General features: G+C 34.9%; 1 long non-coding RNA gene across 2 annotated transcripts in view; it reads left to right on the forward strand.

Moving 5' to 3' along the window:
- The first annotated feature begins 3,440 nt into the window (after nt 1–3,440).
- Nucleotides 3,441–15,590, forward strand: part of LOC134361955 (uncharacterized) — a 63,357-nt gene continuing 51,207 nt past the window's right edge. For both annotated transcript variants that reach the window (XR_010021508.1, XR_010021509.1), the window contains exon 1: nt 3,441–3,526. This is a non-coding gene — a long non-coding RNA (uncharacterized LOC134361955). The remainder of the gene's footprint in view (nt 3,527–15,590) is intronic.

Here is a 15,590-nt window from a genome sequence, read left to right on the forward strand (position 1 = left end):
TGTAAATGTTTAAAGGAAAATAAAACTGAAAACTACTGAAGGAATCATTTACATATTTTCAATACCTACTTTACAGAAAATAAATTACAGTATGCAGGCTCACACATGTTCACTAAATTGCATTTTAGCGTAGCTATTTATCACTAAACTATTTCTGAAAATGAAACAATTCTTAAAAACTTGATCATCACAAATGATTAGGAAAAATAAATTAAAATCTTCTAAATTGAACTTGATTTAAAAAAATAAATAAACTTACTTAGTGTCCCCGGTTACTAGAGTAAAATATTCCTAAGCTGCAGAGCTAGAATACAGGAAGAAACATCTACTTACCTAGTTATCATGCTCCATGTTGATGACTGAACTGTGTTTTTGTTGCCACGTATTTTACAATTGCTGTGTACTAAATGGTAAGTAAAAGGCAACTACACTTCCCAAAGTGGATCATTGTACTTGTTTTGGTCTCCCTTTGTAAAGCCTAAGTTCTGATCTGTGCTGCAAGCACTAAGGCAATCAATGCTGATGAATGACTAGAAATGGTTTCTTTATTCCAGTCCTCACTGAATAGAAAGTTTCCATTATCTCCTTCAACATCTTCACTCTATCAATTTGACAGGGGCAGGCAGTTCCACACTTCACTGCCTTCACCTTGGAACAGTATTCTACTTATAGATCTGTTTCTAATATGAAAGAAAAATGAAAAATAATAAAGTCTGGAGAAAACTTCTTGTTTGCACACATATAAACGCCATTTTTCATTCTTCTTTTAATTGTTTTTCTGTTTTACCCAGAAAGTACTTATGTAATACAAGTTGCAGAATAAAAATGCATAGATGATAAAGCCCAACTTCTACAGTGTTAGGTAAAATAAATCAAGTTTTACTTGTTGGAAAGAAAAAAGAAGCCTTATCTTTTGTACCTTTTATGATTCTAACAGATATGGTACATTTGTTCACTTTTGAAGGGTTGGATAGCATCTTGGCTTCCTCCTGTGACTTTGTTCTGGCAACCTGGCAGCTTAGAAACTCTCCCAACAAGCACATATTGAGGCTTCGTGAGGTGGTTTTTTCCCCCTCCTTTTTGAGTATTGTCTATCTATATGGAGCAGAAGAGCACTCTGGAAAACAGCAAGGTGTGAACCAGCCTCTCTTTGGCAGCCAGTCAGTAGGCTTTTGAGAAGAAAGTCCTCCAAGGTAACAGGACAAGATGTCAGAAAGAAACTTTTTAGAATAAAAAATGGGAAAAAACCATGGAAATTGCTTAGGCATTAATTACCAGAAAAGGCCATTTACAACATTTTATTCTCTGCCAGAACTTTTCTTAACGCTGCAAAGACAGCAGCCTTCTAGTGTGAATAAAACACATTCTATGCAGGAGCAAGGTCCAGCCTCCATATATCCTGGCTAATCAGTCCTGCACACAAGTTTGGCTGCTCAGCACAGCGGTGCTGCCTCACACACAGGACAGCCACAAGGAAAGCAAATCTTTCTTCCTCTACCCTTTCCTGTTCCTTGTACATTTCTATGCACATTCTGTTAAATGCACTTGTGAAAATAAAGATCTTTTTGAAAAGGAAGGAGCCACTCATGTTTCAAGGAAAAGAGCATAAATATAATACAAGAGCAAACTCTTCAAATTATAATTTGAAATATTTCATTGATTACTTGTTTTTAAAATATCAGTGGTCTGTCATTTTATTTTATTTTGGTTTGTGTCACTACACAACTACATATAAGGATTAAAAAATAAACTTTTTGGAGAAAAAAGTTACAAATATAAGTACATGTAACAGAAATCACTTAAACTCACATCCTCCAGATATCATCAGTGAAGGAGAATCAGCCAAGTGTCCCACATCACCAGACAATGACCACAATCCTCTGAAAAGTAACCCTGAGCCTGTCAATGCAACATTCAATGTCACATTTCTCTGCCAACAATGAGGAAAAAGAACTCAAAGTTATATTTTTGGATACTGAAGATAATACCCTTAACTACCTTCAAAACTTACAGAATAGGCAAAAGAAGGCTAGATAAACCCTACCATAGTGAGTAAATTAGTGTCTATTTTTGCCATTTCTCTCCTTCTTAGCTATATTGCTGGTTCAGCTGTCTACACTTGTGCTGTCTTAATCAACAACATTAATCCAGGTGGCTTTCCAAGAAGAGTGAATAGACTGTACAAGTGCAGTTATCAATGCATGTGAAAGAGGAATGAGTCTTATAGATGAGAAATCTCAAAAAGTATTTTGACATTTTTTTTTATCTCATATAAGTAAAAACATTCTGCTATTTTAGTGCTTTGTACATACCTCAGGGTCAGAGATAAAAACATTGTTTAATGTTACAATATAACAGGGTAGTTAAGAGCAGGTATCTGAATAGTGCATGGAATCAAACCCTGGTTCTGCCAGGTGATGTGACCTTTGCAGCTTACTTAACCTCTGTTCCTTAATTTTTTTTTTTTTGGTAGTTGGCCTATATGGGGATCTGAACCCTTGATCTAGGTGTTATAACACTGTGCTCTAACCAACTAGACTAAACAGCCAGCCCTATTCCTCATTTTTTTAATTTGAAAAGTGAGACTAAGTAATTGCACCTATCACTTAGAGATGTTAGGAAAATGAGTTAATATTTGTAAAATGGTCAAAACAATGCTGGACATATGGTGAGCCCTGTATAAATGTTGGTTAAATAAAATACTTTATCAGAAGATGATTTTTTAAAAATTAACTCTGATACAGATGTATCTTTTTATTTTTCCAAGAAGCTAAGTGGCAAAAGAAAATCAAAGTCAAACCACAGAAAAGAAACATAATTGTTTTTACAATGTGGTAAAATACCTCTTACATTAGTTCAATACCAGAAAAGCAATAAAGTAACCGAAACAATTAGAAAACGGAAGGCATGTGCTAAATATGCAGTTAAGCTTTTAATATATTTATAATGAGGCTTTATAATCTACAAACCTTGGTGTTAATCAAAATTAGACTTTGTGAGTATTAAAAGAACTTGTAAACAGTGAGATTTCTCAAAGTGACTGTGACTGTAACAATAATTGAGAAATCTCTGGAGTTAAACAAATTTATTTGGGGGGAAGAAATATTTTATAGCACTTTGCAGAAAGTCAATATCCCAAAATTCCTTTTCTATTGGTTTAGTTTAGGTCTTTGGCCTCAGAGTTGCAGCTCTTTTTGAACAGGAGCTCTTAGTTTCCACAGGTGCATTTCCTCTGGCAGATTTATATGCCTCATAAAAGCTTTATATAGCTCATAAATGCAGACTTTCAATCCTACAGGTACTGCTGATCTGGAAGTTTTATTTTATCTTCCAGGCTGATGAAAATGACACATCCTTGTTGCGAAATGCTACTATGAATGGCAGAGCAATGCTATAAAAACAGGAGAGTGATCCTGATGGAAAAAGGGCTGGGAGAGGAACTGTGAAGTCAAAGTCTGCAGGGACAGAGGAAGCTGCTAACTGGGAGCCGCAGGGGAGGAGAGATTCGCGGCGGGATCCCAGAGGCGTGAGTGCTGTGCCTGAGAAGGCAGAGTCAGGAAATGGAATGACGGAGCAGGTGGAAAGGGCCAGGCTGGAAGCACGCGTTGCGTATTTAAATTTCCTCTCATGTTTAAATTTCCTTGTGATGTTTATTGATTCTCTGTACTGTCTAGATACTTTCACATATCAAGCTAGCGTGATTCAGGAAAAATAAATAAATAAATGCTGGTGGATATTTTCAAAATACCTATTACATTAAAACCAGATTTTTCTAAAGTTGTAAATATAATAATAAACCTTAGTAAATGTTTATTATATATGTGGTGAAATAGAAACAGCATGTACAATATTTTTCTGGGTAGGGAAGTAGGATAAGAAAGAGGAAAAAAAGTCAAAAAGAGACTAGGTAAGGACTTATTTTTATAGTCCAGCAAGAAATAAGTTCTATAATGGGTGCTGGCAGTAGAGATGGGACAAAGGATTGAGATACATTTTGAATGTGAAATAACCTATATAGTGCTTAATACATGCCAGAACTTTAAAAAGAGTTTTACATATATTCCTTCATTCACTTCTCAAAAGTGAATACCGATAAGGTAGGTATTTTCCAGTATTCCTATTTTACAGAAAAGTGAATTTTAGAGAGGTTAAGCTGAATCATCTAGCTGCAAAGTTTTGGAGCCAGGGTTTCAGCCAGGACCTTCATGTATGACTGTGTCAGCCATTCATTCCACAAGGACGCTGGCAATAGTTTCAGTAGGGATGAAATCCAGCTCATGTCTACTAATCCAGCCATGTTGCACCCACCACCCAAATGAATGGAACCAGTTCTGATTTGCTCAAAGGTATTATTTGGGCTAATGACAACCTTGCAGGATATGGACCCATGCAGTCTGACACCAGACTCTATATTATTAAATGTCATGCTGAATACACTATATATGGGGAATGAAGGAGTGTGAGGAATCAAAGGTGATCTCCAAGTTTCTGTTTTACAAGCAATTGGATCCATGTTAGTGCTATTTACTTTTTACAGTAAATAATTAAAAATTTGGGTGAGATGATTGTGTAAATACTATTATGTAAATTAAATACATACTTGGACTATATGTTTTAATATTATTTCATTTTGTGTTTACAAAACCACAGTAGGGTAGAAGAGGTGCCTTTACCCTTTGCAAACTTGCTTTATATTTAACCTACAGGCTAACCTACAGAAATCATGTCAAGCATTGGCTTTTGCATCTGGGTGAAACCCATCAGTGGGAAGCTCTTAGAAGGAGATAGTAAGGAAGGAGGAGAGGAACATCAGGGCATTTATTTCCCCAGCTGGCTATATCCTTCAACAAAAATTCAGGGCTCCTGCCAGACAGCACTTTCCACCCATTGTTTCTGTCCTTGTCCTGTCAGCTGTAAGAATAATCAGACCCCTTATTATTACTAACATTGTACTGCATCATTATTCTGGTCCCACCAAACCCTCTCACATTTATGAATAAAGCCTTGTGATATTATTAAATATACGTTTGGTCTTTGTCTCAATTTCCTGTCACACAGTTTCTAAAACCCTTAGAATCTCAGAAGTAATAAGAGTGTCTTCTGTATGCTAATGAGATGACTGGTGGCTGGGGCCCCTAGATAGCTTCAGAAAGGGGGCTGGTCACCAGAAAGACCAAAGCATGATTAGAGGATTGGGACTTTCAGCCCCATCTCCACCTTGAGGGAGGGGAAAGGGGCTAAAGGTTAAGTTGATCACCAATGGCCAGTGATTTAATCAACCATGCTTATGTGATGAAGCCTCCATCAAAATCAAAATCAAAATCCAAAAGGATTGGGTTTGGAGAGCTGAACACGTATAGGATCCTGGAGGGTGGTCTGCCCAGAAGTTCCCTGGATGGTGGAAGCTCCGTGTCCTTTCCCACATGCTTTGTCCTGTGCACCTCTTCCATCTGGTAATTTGTCTGTATCCTTTGTAATATCCTTTAGAATAAATGGGTAAATGTAAGTAAAGTGTTTTCCTAAGTTCTGTGAACCACTTTAGCAAATTAACTGAAGCCCAGGAGGGAGTTGTGGAAACTCATTTATAGCTGGTGAGTCAGAAGAACAGGTCACAACCTGGGGCTTGTGACAGGCATCTGAAATGGGCGGCAGTTGTGTGGGACTGAGCCCTCAACCTGTGGGATCTGACACTATCTACAAATAGATAGTGTGAGGATTGAATTATAGAACACCCAGCTGGTGTCTACTGGAGAATCTGGTGTCAGAATTGTTGTACTGAGTGGTGTGTGAGAGTAGAAAAATGCTTTGGTTGGTTTTTTTTGTTTTGTTTTTCTATCCTAACAAGCCTTTATTAAATTCTCTTCAAAGTACATAATTTGATTACCCAAATTATCCAATCTAATTTTTGACAGGACTCTGACCTATGCAGTTTTCTTCTTTCTAATTTACATCTAAGAAAATTCTAGGCCACATAGCTAGCAAGTTTAGTTCAATTTGAGAAGCACGTGAGGCTAAGCAAGAAAGAGAAGCAGCAAACTTTGAGAACACAAGAAAAATTTTTACAGAGGAGTCTTAAAAGTTCTAGTATTTCTTCAGTTCAACAAAGAGAAAAAGACATTATATGCAGAGAGCATCCTGTGCAAAAGCAGGAAAGAGTAAAAGATAAAGAAAAGCTGAGGGAATTACAAATAAATCTTTGCTGCTGCCTTATATAGAACTAGGAATGGTCAAAAGTGAATTTGTAAAGGTATCCAGGAGACTAGATAATAAAAGGGGAGAATAGGAGTGGTTATCAGAGAACTAAGCTGTAGGATTTTACCAGGAACACAGCCGGTATGAGTAGAACATTTAACTTGATCTCCCAAAGCCTGATCATATTCACACAATAACTTTGATTTTAAAGATAGTAATATATATGCACACATTTTGCATACATTTCCTCTGCAATCATGCATCTATTGTATACGTATTGATAAGGAATAGTGCAGTTATGTATCCCTGTGCTAAAGGGAAACTAAATATTCTGCTCATGATATCTAAAGCCCAAGTAGTTTGAATGTTAGTGGGCAAAATTTTAGATTCAAACTGACATAATTTAAAGAATATTTGTTTTGTTTAATTTTTTGTTTTTACTGTGAAGACTAAAGTAATCTTCAGTGGACGTTAAACTTTGTAACTGTATTAGGAAAAGAAATAAGGCTCATAAAATTTGCAAAGTTTTGTTTTTCTAAGCTTGATGAGATTTTTACATAATAATGAGGTCATTAAGTTAGGTGACATTTTGTCACTGTTAGTAGTCTGATTTGAGAAGTACACAGAAGTCAGCAGACAGAGCAGATGTAAAACATGTAATGCTGAGAGCAGATGAGTTCTTTATAAGAGGGATAAAATTAGCTTTATGACAGACATAAAGAAGAATGGGTTCAGGAGTCAGATTCCTTGAGATAGAATAGTGTTTAACATTTATGTGTCTTTCTCTATTTCAAGATAAGAATAATAATAACATCTACCTCAATGCATACGAGAATTGAGGATTGAGTGATGTAATACACATAAAGTACTGTACTAAGAATAATATCTGACATAGTGTGTGCTGCTTGGGTAAGTGTTATGAATAAAGATATTAGTGCATTAGCTATCCTAGAGTATCTTAATGATATTAGCTATCATTTTTTAAATTTATACTTACAATTAAAACATCATGCCAGCCAACTCTACAACATGTGACTTATCCAATATTCGGTTAAAATTCCACACCCAGTTCTTTCTCTCTCCTTCTTTATTATTTCTTCTCCATTATTGCAAAATCAGTTGGTGGTGTGGTGATCATTTCAAGCCTTGGGGATTTTAAAGATGATCTCCAAAAATTCACTTTTCCCTGAGTATATCTCAAAGTAGTTGGTGCATTTGTAGACATGAGTAACTGAAATTGGTTCATAGCATTTAAGATAAACAAAGATGCTGAGAGAGCCATGGTCAGATCTATATTTGCCAACTTTTCTCATTAAGGGCTAATTTTGATTACCCTCTTCCCCAAACCTTATAATAGTTGGTGGGAAATGCAAGTTTTGTGACAAGGAGACAGAGGATCCTAACATGACAAATTACTGGTATGGTGGTCACAGATATTTACCATTATGAGAAACATCTATAAATTACCACAAAAGAAGAATGTCATTCATGTTGAACAGATAATCCTTCCAATTATACAGTTAGAGAATACTTTTTATTAAAAGGTCCTTTAAAGATCTTTCACAATTTCTTTTTGACTGAGTGTTTTCTGGTAAAATGACTGCGAATTATTTAAAAACATCAGATGAATAAAAGTGCTATGACGTTAAAAAATGTGGTTTCCCTGCCTTTATTTGGCTAGATAAATATGACAATTAAAGGGTTACCTATATCTTGTCCTGTAAAGCATCTGGTCTGCAGTTGGTTTTGTTTTCACATTTGTGCAATGAGCAAAGACCAAAAGAAATATAATGGAAGTAGTGTATTTAATAATATAATATTACATTTACTATATTTAATAATATATAAAAGTAGTTTTTCTATGGTATTAATCAATTCCTTCAACTAATTTTCTTATGGTTATATTTCCACATTTGCTTTAGGAGTGTAACAATAATCTTATCTTAAAAAACAAGTTTACAAAATTGGTAAAATGACCGATTGAAACCTCTTTTCAGTCTCCATGGTCCTTTGTCTATGTGACACATTTAAATCAAGATTTTTGCCTGTTTCTATAATATTTTTGCTTCTGTAATTTTCCAACTAAGATCTGGAGACCACAGAATATAATTCATTTGGGGGTCTACCAGTGTAAAGAAAATGTTGAAAGAGAGGTTTAGAGAATCTAAACTTTTGGACATATATATTAAATGAAATTGGTTAATGTCCCATTTTTGCTGAGAGGCAGGCAAGGACAACATAGCTGACACAAATACTTGGTAAATAAAAAAAATTCACTAATAATGATTGTTCTAATTAGACAGAAGAGTGGAAGAAAACTCAATTTCTAACCTAATTAGACATTACAGACCAAAATAAATTTCTAAAAGAGGAAAGGATTTAATTTTAAAACCTCAATCTTAAAAAAAATTTGATAAAACTAGAACAAAGAATTTTTACATGTACTAGTACATGGGTACTTCATAATAATCCTATAGAATAAAAACAGTAATATACGTAACCCTGCCTACACATGTACATCTTTCTAACATATTAGGAAATTTGTCTCTAAAAGCCTTTTAAACTTATTATTTGGATGAACTCAATAGACTTAATAAACATCTTCCCATACAATGACTAAAAGTGGGAATATTTGTAAATAAAAATTGAGATTCCATTTGTATTGATTCCATTTTCATTATTTGTTTGTACTCCAAACAATTGTCTATCCATAAAAAAGATACCTTAGATTTTGATCAATAACATTTCAGTTTTATCATTTGTATTTAATGATGGGCACCACATGCTCAAGGATAGCCACATTTCCTCTCCCTCCCAAGGGGTTTTGCATTGTAGTACCCGGTCTGTGCTGCCTTGCAGTACTGTGTGCAGCAACCAGATCTCAGTCAACAGGAAAGTGGCCATAGGGCAGAACATATTCAAAAGTAGCCACATTTCCTCCTTCTTCCAAAGGCTTTCATCTCCTGTAACTGCTCAGCATCCTGCCAACTACACCAATTGTTGAGCTCTTTTACTTGTCTGTAATCCTGCTGACTGGGCCAGTTGTTGAGCTTGGACTGGATCTGGAGCTCACAGACCCCTCAAGCCTGTTCACAGACTGGGTCACAAACCCTTCACACACCAGGCTGGGTCCCCAGACTGCTCACACACCAGGCTGGGTCACCAGACCCCTCACATGCAAGTGTATGAGCTAGGTTACTGGCAAACAGGTCCTTGGAAGTCATAGGCTGGAAAGCATGGCTGTGTGGCACAGCATCCGCCCAAGGCAGAAGAACACCAGCCAAGGTGGTGGCACCACGCAGGTGCACTAACTCCACCCACACACAACCTATTCACAAAGAATGTGCTGCACCACCCCCGACCTGTCCTGAGGTGAGGGGAGCCTGATCAAGTTATTCTATTTTCCCAACGGAACTGCAATAAATTATTTTTATTTCAAATGAGTCAAATAATTTTTTTTTTCCAATGAAGAAAGGGAAGATATTCTGGCAATGTGAAGGAATATTGATTTAAGAAAACAACGAGTAAATTAGTATGGACAATATCAATGTTGATTCAACCATGACTTAACTTTTTACTAAAGCCATCAAATGTCCTGTGTATTTTAAATTCTAGCAACATTTTTTCCAAGATGTCTGAAATTGGTAAGCATTGCTTTGTAAAAATACTATTTCAACTAGATAGCCATGTAAAAAGAACAATGAAAAGTTAAGAATCATCTGGATGGGGCTAGCTAGTAAGTTTCTTTATCTTGTAATTAACTGACTTGATTTTAAATATCTCAGATCATAGCTAACTAGAATTAGCAAAGTCTGAGAAATTGCTAAAAATTCAGAACCTGGTCTAAATATGTCACAGTAATAGCGTGTTTTAGAAGACACTTCCAATATGAACACTTAATCTAATAAAATTAAATAAACTACAAGTGGAAATATTAAATTACAATCATTTGGCGAGATAATTTAGTAACAGCAGTTTATTTTGTCTCACAATACCGTATAACAAGGGGTATTCCATTCTACTAAATAGTAGCAAAGACTGAATAGGCATGATAATTTTTTTTTCTTGAAGCGAAATAATTATGCTACAAATGAAATTTTTTTCATGTATTTTATGAAATCAACAATACCTTCTGCTCAAAAATCAGGTTGCCTAATTTTCACTATTTATTCATCCAGATTAAATTTTGGTTTCTCTATGATTAAACATACACATGATGAGAACGTTGATTTACTGAGTATATATCTAAATTACATCAGATGTTTTTATTTAGGCTAATGGACTAGGTTTCTATGAAACATTATAGTTATCTCCAAATTATGGAACATGAGTAATCTTACTCTGGCAATTACTTCTATAATATCACTGGCCCATTTCTGATTTAAATTTTTTTGTCAGCCTATCTCTTACACTTATTTGTAGACAGTGAATATAAAAACCTATGGGTATCACAGTGACATGCTCATTAATATACATTTATGGAATGAATAAATATTTCTGGAATGAATAAATATGAATGTGAATGGCAGAGGAGTTCATAGGGGTATATGAGACAAAATTCAGCAAGTAATTGTGCTGAATGAAAAGCAAGAAAATAATTTTATTTGGTTTAAACATAAAGTTGTAATTAACATTAAAATACATGAAATTTTAGATTTTTTTGCTAACAAAAATAGAATAATCCATTAGCAAGCAATACTTGCTCAATATGATGAACTATGTAAGTAAGGATTTTTCAAATGTTGGAACAAGAAGATGGAATTTTGTAACATTATATAGATATGAGTTTTTGGTTGAATCTAATAATTCTAATGAATAAAACCAGTTTTAAATGATTAATGTATATTCAACAATCTTTTATCTGTTTTACACAAGACACTAAACTAGTATCTCTGTTGTGCCCACTACAGTTTTATATTATAATACATGCCTGGCAAGTATTTGTTGAATTGAAATTTACTAGGAATACATTTCCATTCACTTTCAATTATCTATCACGATAAAGAAAGAGAATAAAGTGGCTAAATTAGCATCAGCAAACATTCCAAAAACTTGACTTTGTCAAAAGGAGAGTGAAAAATAAAAATAATCAATTCATGTTGGGCAGCAGCTACCTTTCCGGCACAGATGGTTGCTACACCTAATGACGACTGCTTATTCCCTTCTTTGTTTTTCACACGTGTTCAGGATGGCACCCGGAGGATGTAAAGGGGGAGTGACTATGGGGTCGGGTAAAACCTCACCCCCTTTACAGGGCTTAGCATCATTGGTGCAGAGAGCCTTCCGGGCTCGTGGACACTTCATGATCTTTACTATAAGCATAGGCAGGAGCCATGCATGAACGCATGACCTATAGGGTGACTGGCTTGTTAGGTGGAGACCCCCGCCAGAATCCCCTGCCCATTTAGCCCATTTATGCATAAATATGTAGGCTTTGAGTTGAATAAACGGAACTGCTTGACAGAACCCCCACCGCGTCTGAGTGCTCCTTTGCGAGCCGGGTTGGGGCCGGTGGCTGCACTTGCCTATCTCCTGGGCTCTCCCTCCCGCTCCCTCTCGCACAGGGAGAAAGAGGCAGGGAGTAATCTTCGGCCTCGTTCCCGTTCCCTTGAGCCACGCGCGGTTTAGCCAGTTGGGGGGGAGGGGGCAGGCGCGGGCGCTGACTTCCCCCCACCCTGACAAATTCACACTATTCAAAGTCAATGGTCAATTCCTAAATAATTAGGAAATTGTTGTATAATGTTGGGATTACTGACCTCATTTAAAATCACCTATGGAAATATGCCATTAAAAGAAGTACGAGAATATCATTTTGTGTATTTAAATGTCTCAGAAATTTTTTTTTGAAATATTTTATAATTCCAAATATTTATTATTTAAGAATAAACTAATAATTCTGAAGTTCTCTGTAAATTATAGCCCAATAGTTATTATAGTTAAAACTTTTAAAACTACATTTATTGTACTTTCAGTGAAAATAGAATACTATCTTTCATATATCTTTTTCTATACTTTGAGCAATTGAATTTCTCATTCATTAATTTTAGAATCAATATTATGTCTAGGAAAAGCTAATGACACTACACTTGTTCTACTGTAGTTTTGTGTGTGTGTGAATTACACTGAACTTAATACAGTTTCATGCTTTTATTTTGCTGCACTAGGCCCTTCTCAGAGTATGATTTGAGTTAATCATGTTTACAGACATGCTATTTATCCTATCATAATTAGTGTTATGTACAATACCAATTGTAGTCATGGGCTCCTCATTTTTAATTGTTATATCTTAACTATTTAAACTTCATTTCTTCACTTCAGGTAATAAATAGGCATATTCAATTAACATTAATATGTACTGAAGAGATTAAAATATAAGTTAAATTGATATGTAACAAATCAATACAGGTATACAATATGACATCAATAAAAATCTAAAGATCTGCAGTAATAAGTTATCTCACACAAACACCACCAAAAATGTAAGTAGTAAACAAATTTTAGAACTCTGAAGGCAATTTAAAGTGGAAATATCTTTGTCAGAAGTTATTTTTCCTGAGTGGTTTACCCACTGAGGGTAAAGAATTGAACCTTGTATTTCCGTCACAATTTTTTTCTGACTAAATTATCAGTTGCATAGTTTGTTCAATCACTGTAATGGTATTTTTGAAGTTTATCTATTATAAATCTGGTTAACTTCTTACAAACTCTGATTTGCTAATTATTAAAGAAACTTTCTCAGAATCCAATAAATTTATTTTTCAATCCTTCTGGAGATCCTTTTTCATAAAAATAACAAGTACTAAATGACCCCTAGTAATAACTTGTGTCCTTTGGTATCATTGATTTTATTTAATATATCTCAGTATGAATGACAATATACGAAGAATTTTAAAAGTGGTTGTTTAAAATACACACACACTCTAACCAACTCTATTTACTTTAGCAATCTTTAAGCTTCTAGGTTATAAGAATTTAGCACAAACATAGGGGGGAAGGTGGACTTTGAAATGAGACAAACCTGGATTTTAGTTTCCTCATCACCACTTACTAGCTAGGTGACTTCTGGCTTTTAATTAATCATTATGACCCACTATTATTTTGAAATAAGTTATTTATATCTCTCTTGTGTGACTCTTGGGAGGATGAATATAATGCAGTCAAGACAGACTGCACACTGCTTTGGCACATGATAGTAACTTAATATACTACAATTAATAAATTTATAAATAGTAATCTTTACATGCAAATGATTTATATGCCATCACATTTGAAGAAAGGAAGGAAGAAAGAAAAAGTGACTGGGATAGCAAACAGTCAGTCCTTTAAGTGTTGATTAAATGGTCAACTCCAAGGGAGATGACCTGTGTAGGTACACACATATGTGCAGGTGGAGAACGGAGAGGAAAGCCTCAGGCTGAATTCTCCTTTAGCTAGTAGCTGATTCTCTCCTACAGTTTTAGTTTTATCACATGTTCTTAAATCCACAATGCACTGATCCAGACTTATGAAAAGCACACTGGGATCTTTTTTTCTTTGATGGTTCACATGGCAACTTCATTTTTGTTGCCTGGATTTCCCTGGTTATGTAGAGGATTGTCTGGTTTTCCTGGCAAGACTCCTGATTGAGAATAATCATGTGAAAACAGCTATTGTATGACTTGAGAGTAATGTTGCATTCTAGGTGTCATTTTTGTCTCTTGTAAAATAGATAAAATAATCGGGATTTAGCCAATGTATTTTCTTTGTAGGGGGAAAAAAAATCGAACTATTCATTATTTTCTGTCATCTCCCAAACATTAACTCTTGGCTAGACTTGTAAAGAATGATCAAAACCTAATAATATTTCTTTTATAGTTTTCCACATTCTACCAAATTAATGCTTTGGTAGCAGGATGGTGGTGAGTGTAGGAGTAAAGAACTTATTCAACAAATAGATAAAATGGAATCAGTGACCTCAGAAATCTGTAACATCCCTGGGGTCCTATAGAAGGACTCACTTACGGATGACAGCCTGCAGTTGAAAGGAATTGAATTGTATCTGAAGATTTATACTCATGCTATTGCTCTAAATCATAGCTTGGAAAATGAGAAATAATGGCTAATGAGAAATAATAGCTAAATTGGTATAAACATAACCAAAAGAATTGCTTTAGAGGCTACATTTTCACATTTCTTTCTTGCAAGTTCAAAAAAAAAAACTGAAATAAAACTTTAACTACAATTTTATCTAATGTTATTTAAACTGAAGCTTTCAAAGATACATATAGAATGATTTGCATGTTTGGTTTAAATAAGTTGAGCCTGAGGAAGTTCAATCGATGCCTATTTTAAAACCTTTTACTGTGAAAGGTTTTTGGCTGAGGTTTTACCTCTCTTTATTCAAAAGGACCCAAGAGAGACATTATCCTTCAGTCAAGTACACAGTTCTTGCATATTGTTGAGATTTTTGCCATACTATTTGTTATAATAAACTAGAGACTGAAAAAGTGGTCAGCATGATTAACCATGTACCCAGTCTTTTCATAGATAAAATGACTTCCCATATTTTAAATGAAATTCATATTTATGCTAGGAGGTTTTTTTTAGCAACATAAAAGTCTAGGATTACTACTCTCCAGTGCAGAATATGCTCTAAAATTTAGCTTACAATCTTTGGAAATATTCAATTGCTACAGTTCTCTTTTCTACAAAAGGTTGGGGGATAGGCTGCACAATAGGTTTGGGATTCAGATAATCAATTTTACAGTGATTTTTATATAAATATTTGCCTATTAAATATTTCAGTAACAACAACAAAGAAGATTGGATCGGATCTAGTGGAATAAATTATCTGAATTTTGCTCTGACAGTAACTAACCTGAAAAGAGACCACTATGAAAAGGCCATAAAGAGAAGAGTGGGCCTACTCCCAACATTTTTATTCTTATAAAACTGGGGATGTTGATTTTTTTTTCCTTTCCTTTTTTATAGGACTCTACCAGTTATGCATTCACCTTGGATAGAGAGGATATTAGTTACAGCTGAACACTCTGATTCCCCCACTCCATCTGGACAACTTAATGAGCAGCCTCCCTCTTTCAGGACCAAATGAGATAATGCGTGCAAAATCACTCCGAAGAGCATAAAGTACTTCACAAATGCAAAGTATTATTACTTTCAGACAAGTAATTAGTGCTTTTCGTACTAAAGAAGTACCACTTGATAAGATAAATATATGAATGATAGGCCTTTGGAAATGATCCTCTAATCAGTTGGCCACACACCTAAGTAATAAGTAGTATAACTTAAGTCACATTATCTTCTTTCTTGATGAGAATTCAAGAAATTTTATAAGAACAAGATACATCAGTCTAAAAAGATATACAGTGTCAATTGGTTTTCATTGAACAATATCTAGA

This window comes from Cynocephalus volans, chromosome 1 (genome assembly GCF_027409185.1).
Source record: "Cynocephalus volans isolate mCynVol1 chromosome 1, mCynVol1.pri, whole genome shotgun sequence".
NCBI classification, from domain to species: Eukaryota; Metazoa; Chordata; class Mammalia; order Dermoptera; family Cynocephalidae; genus Cynocephalus; species Cynocephalus volans.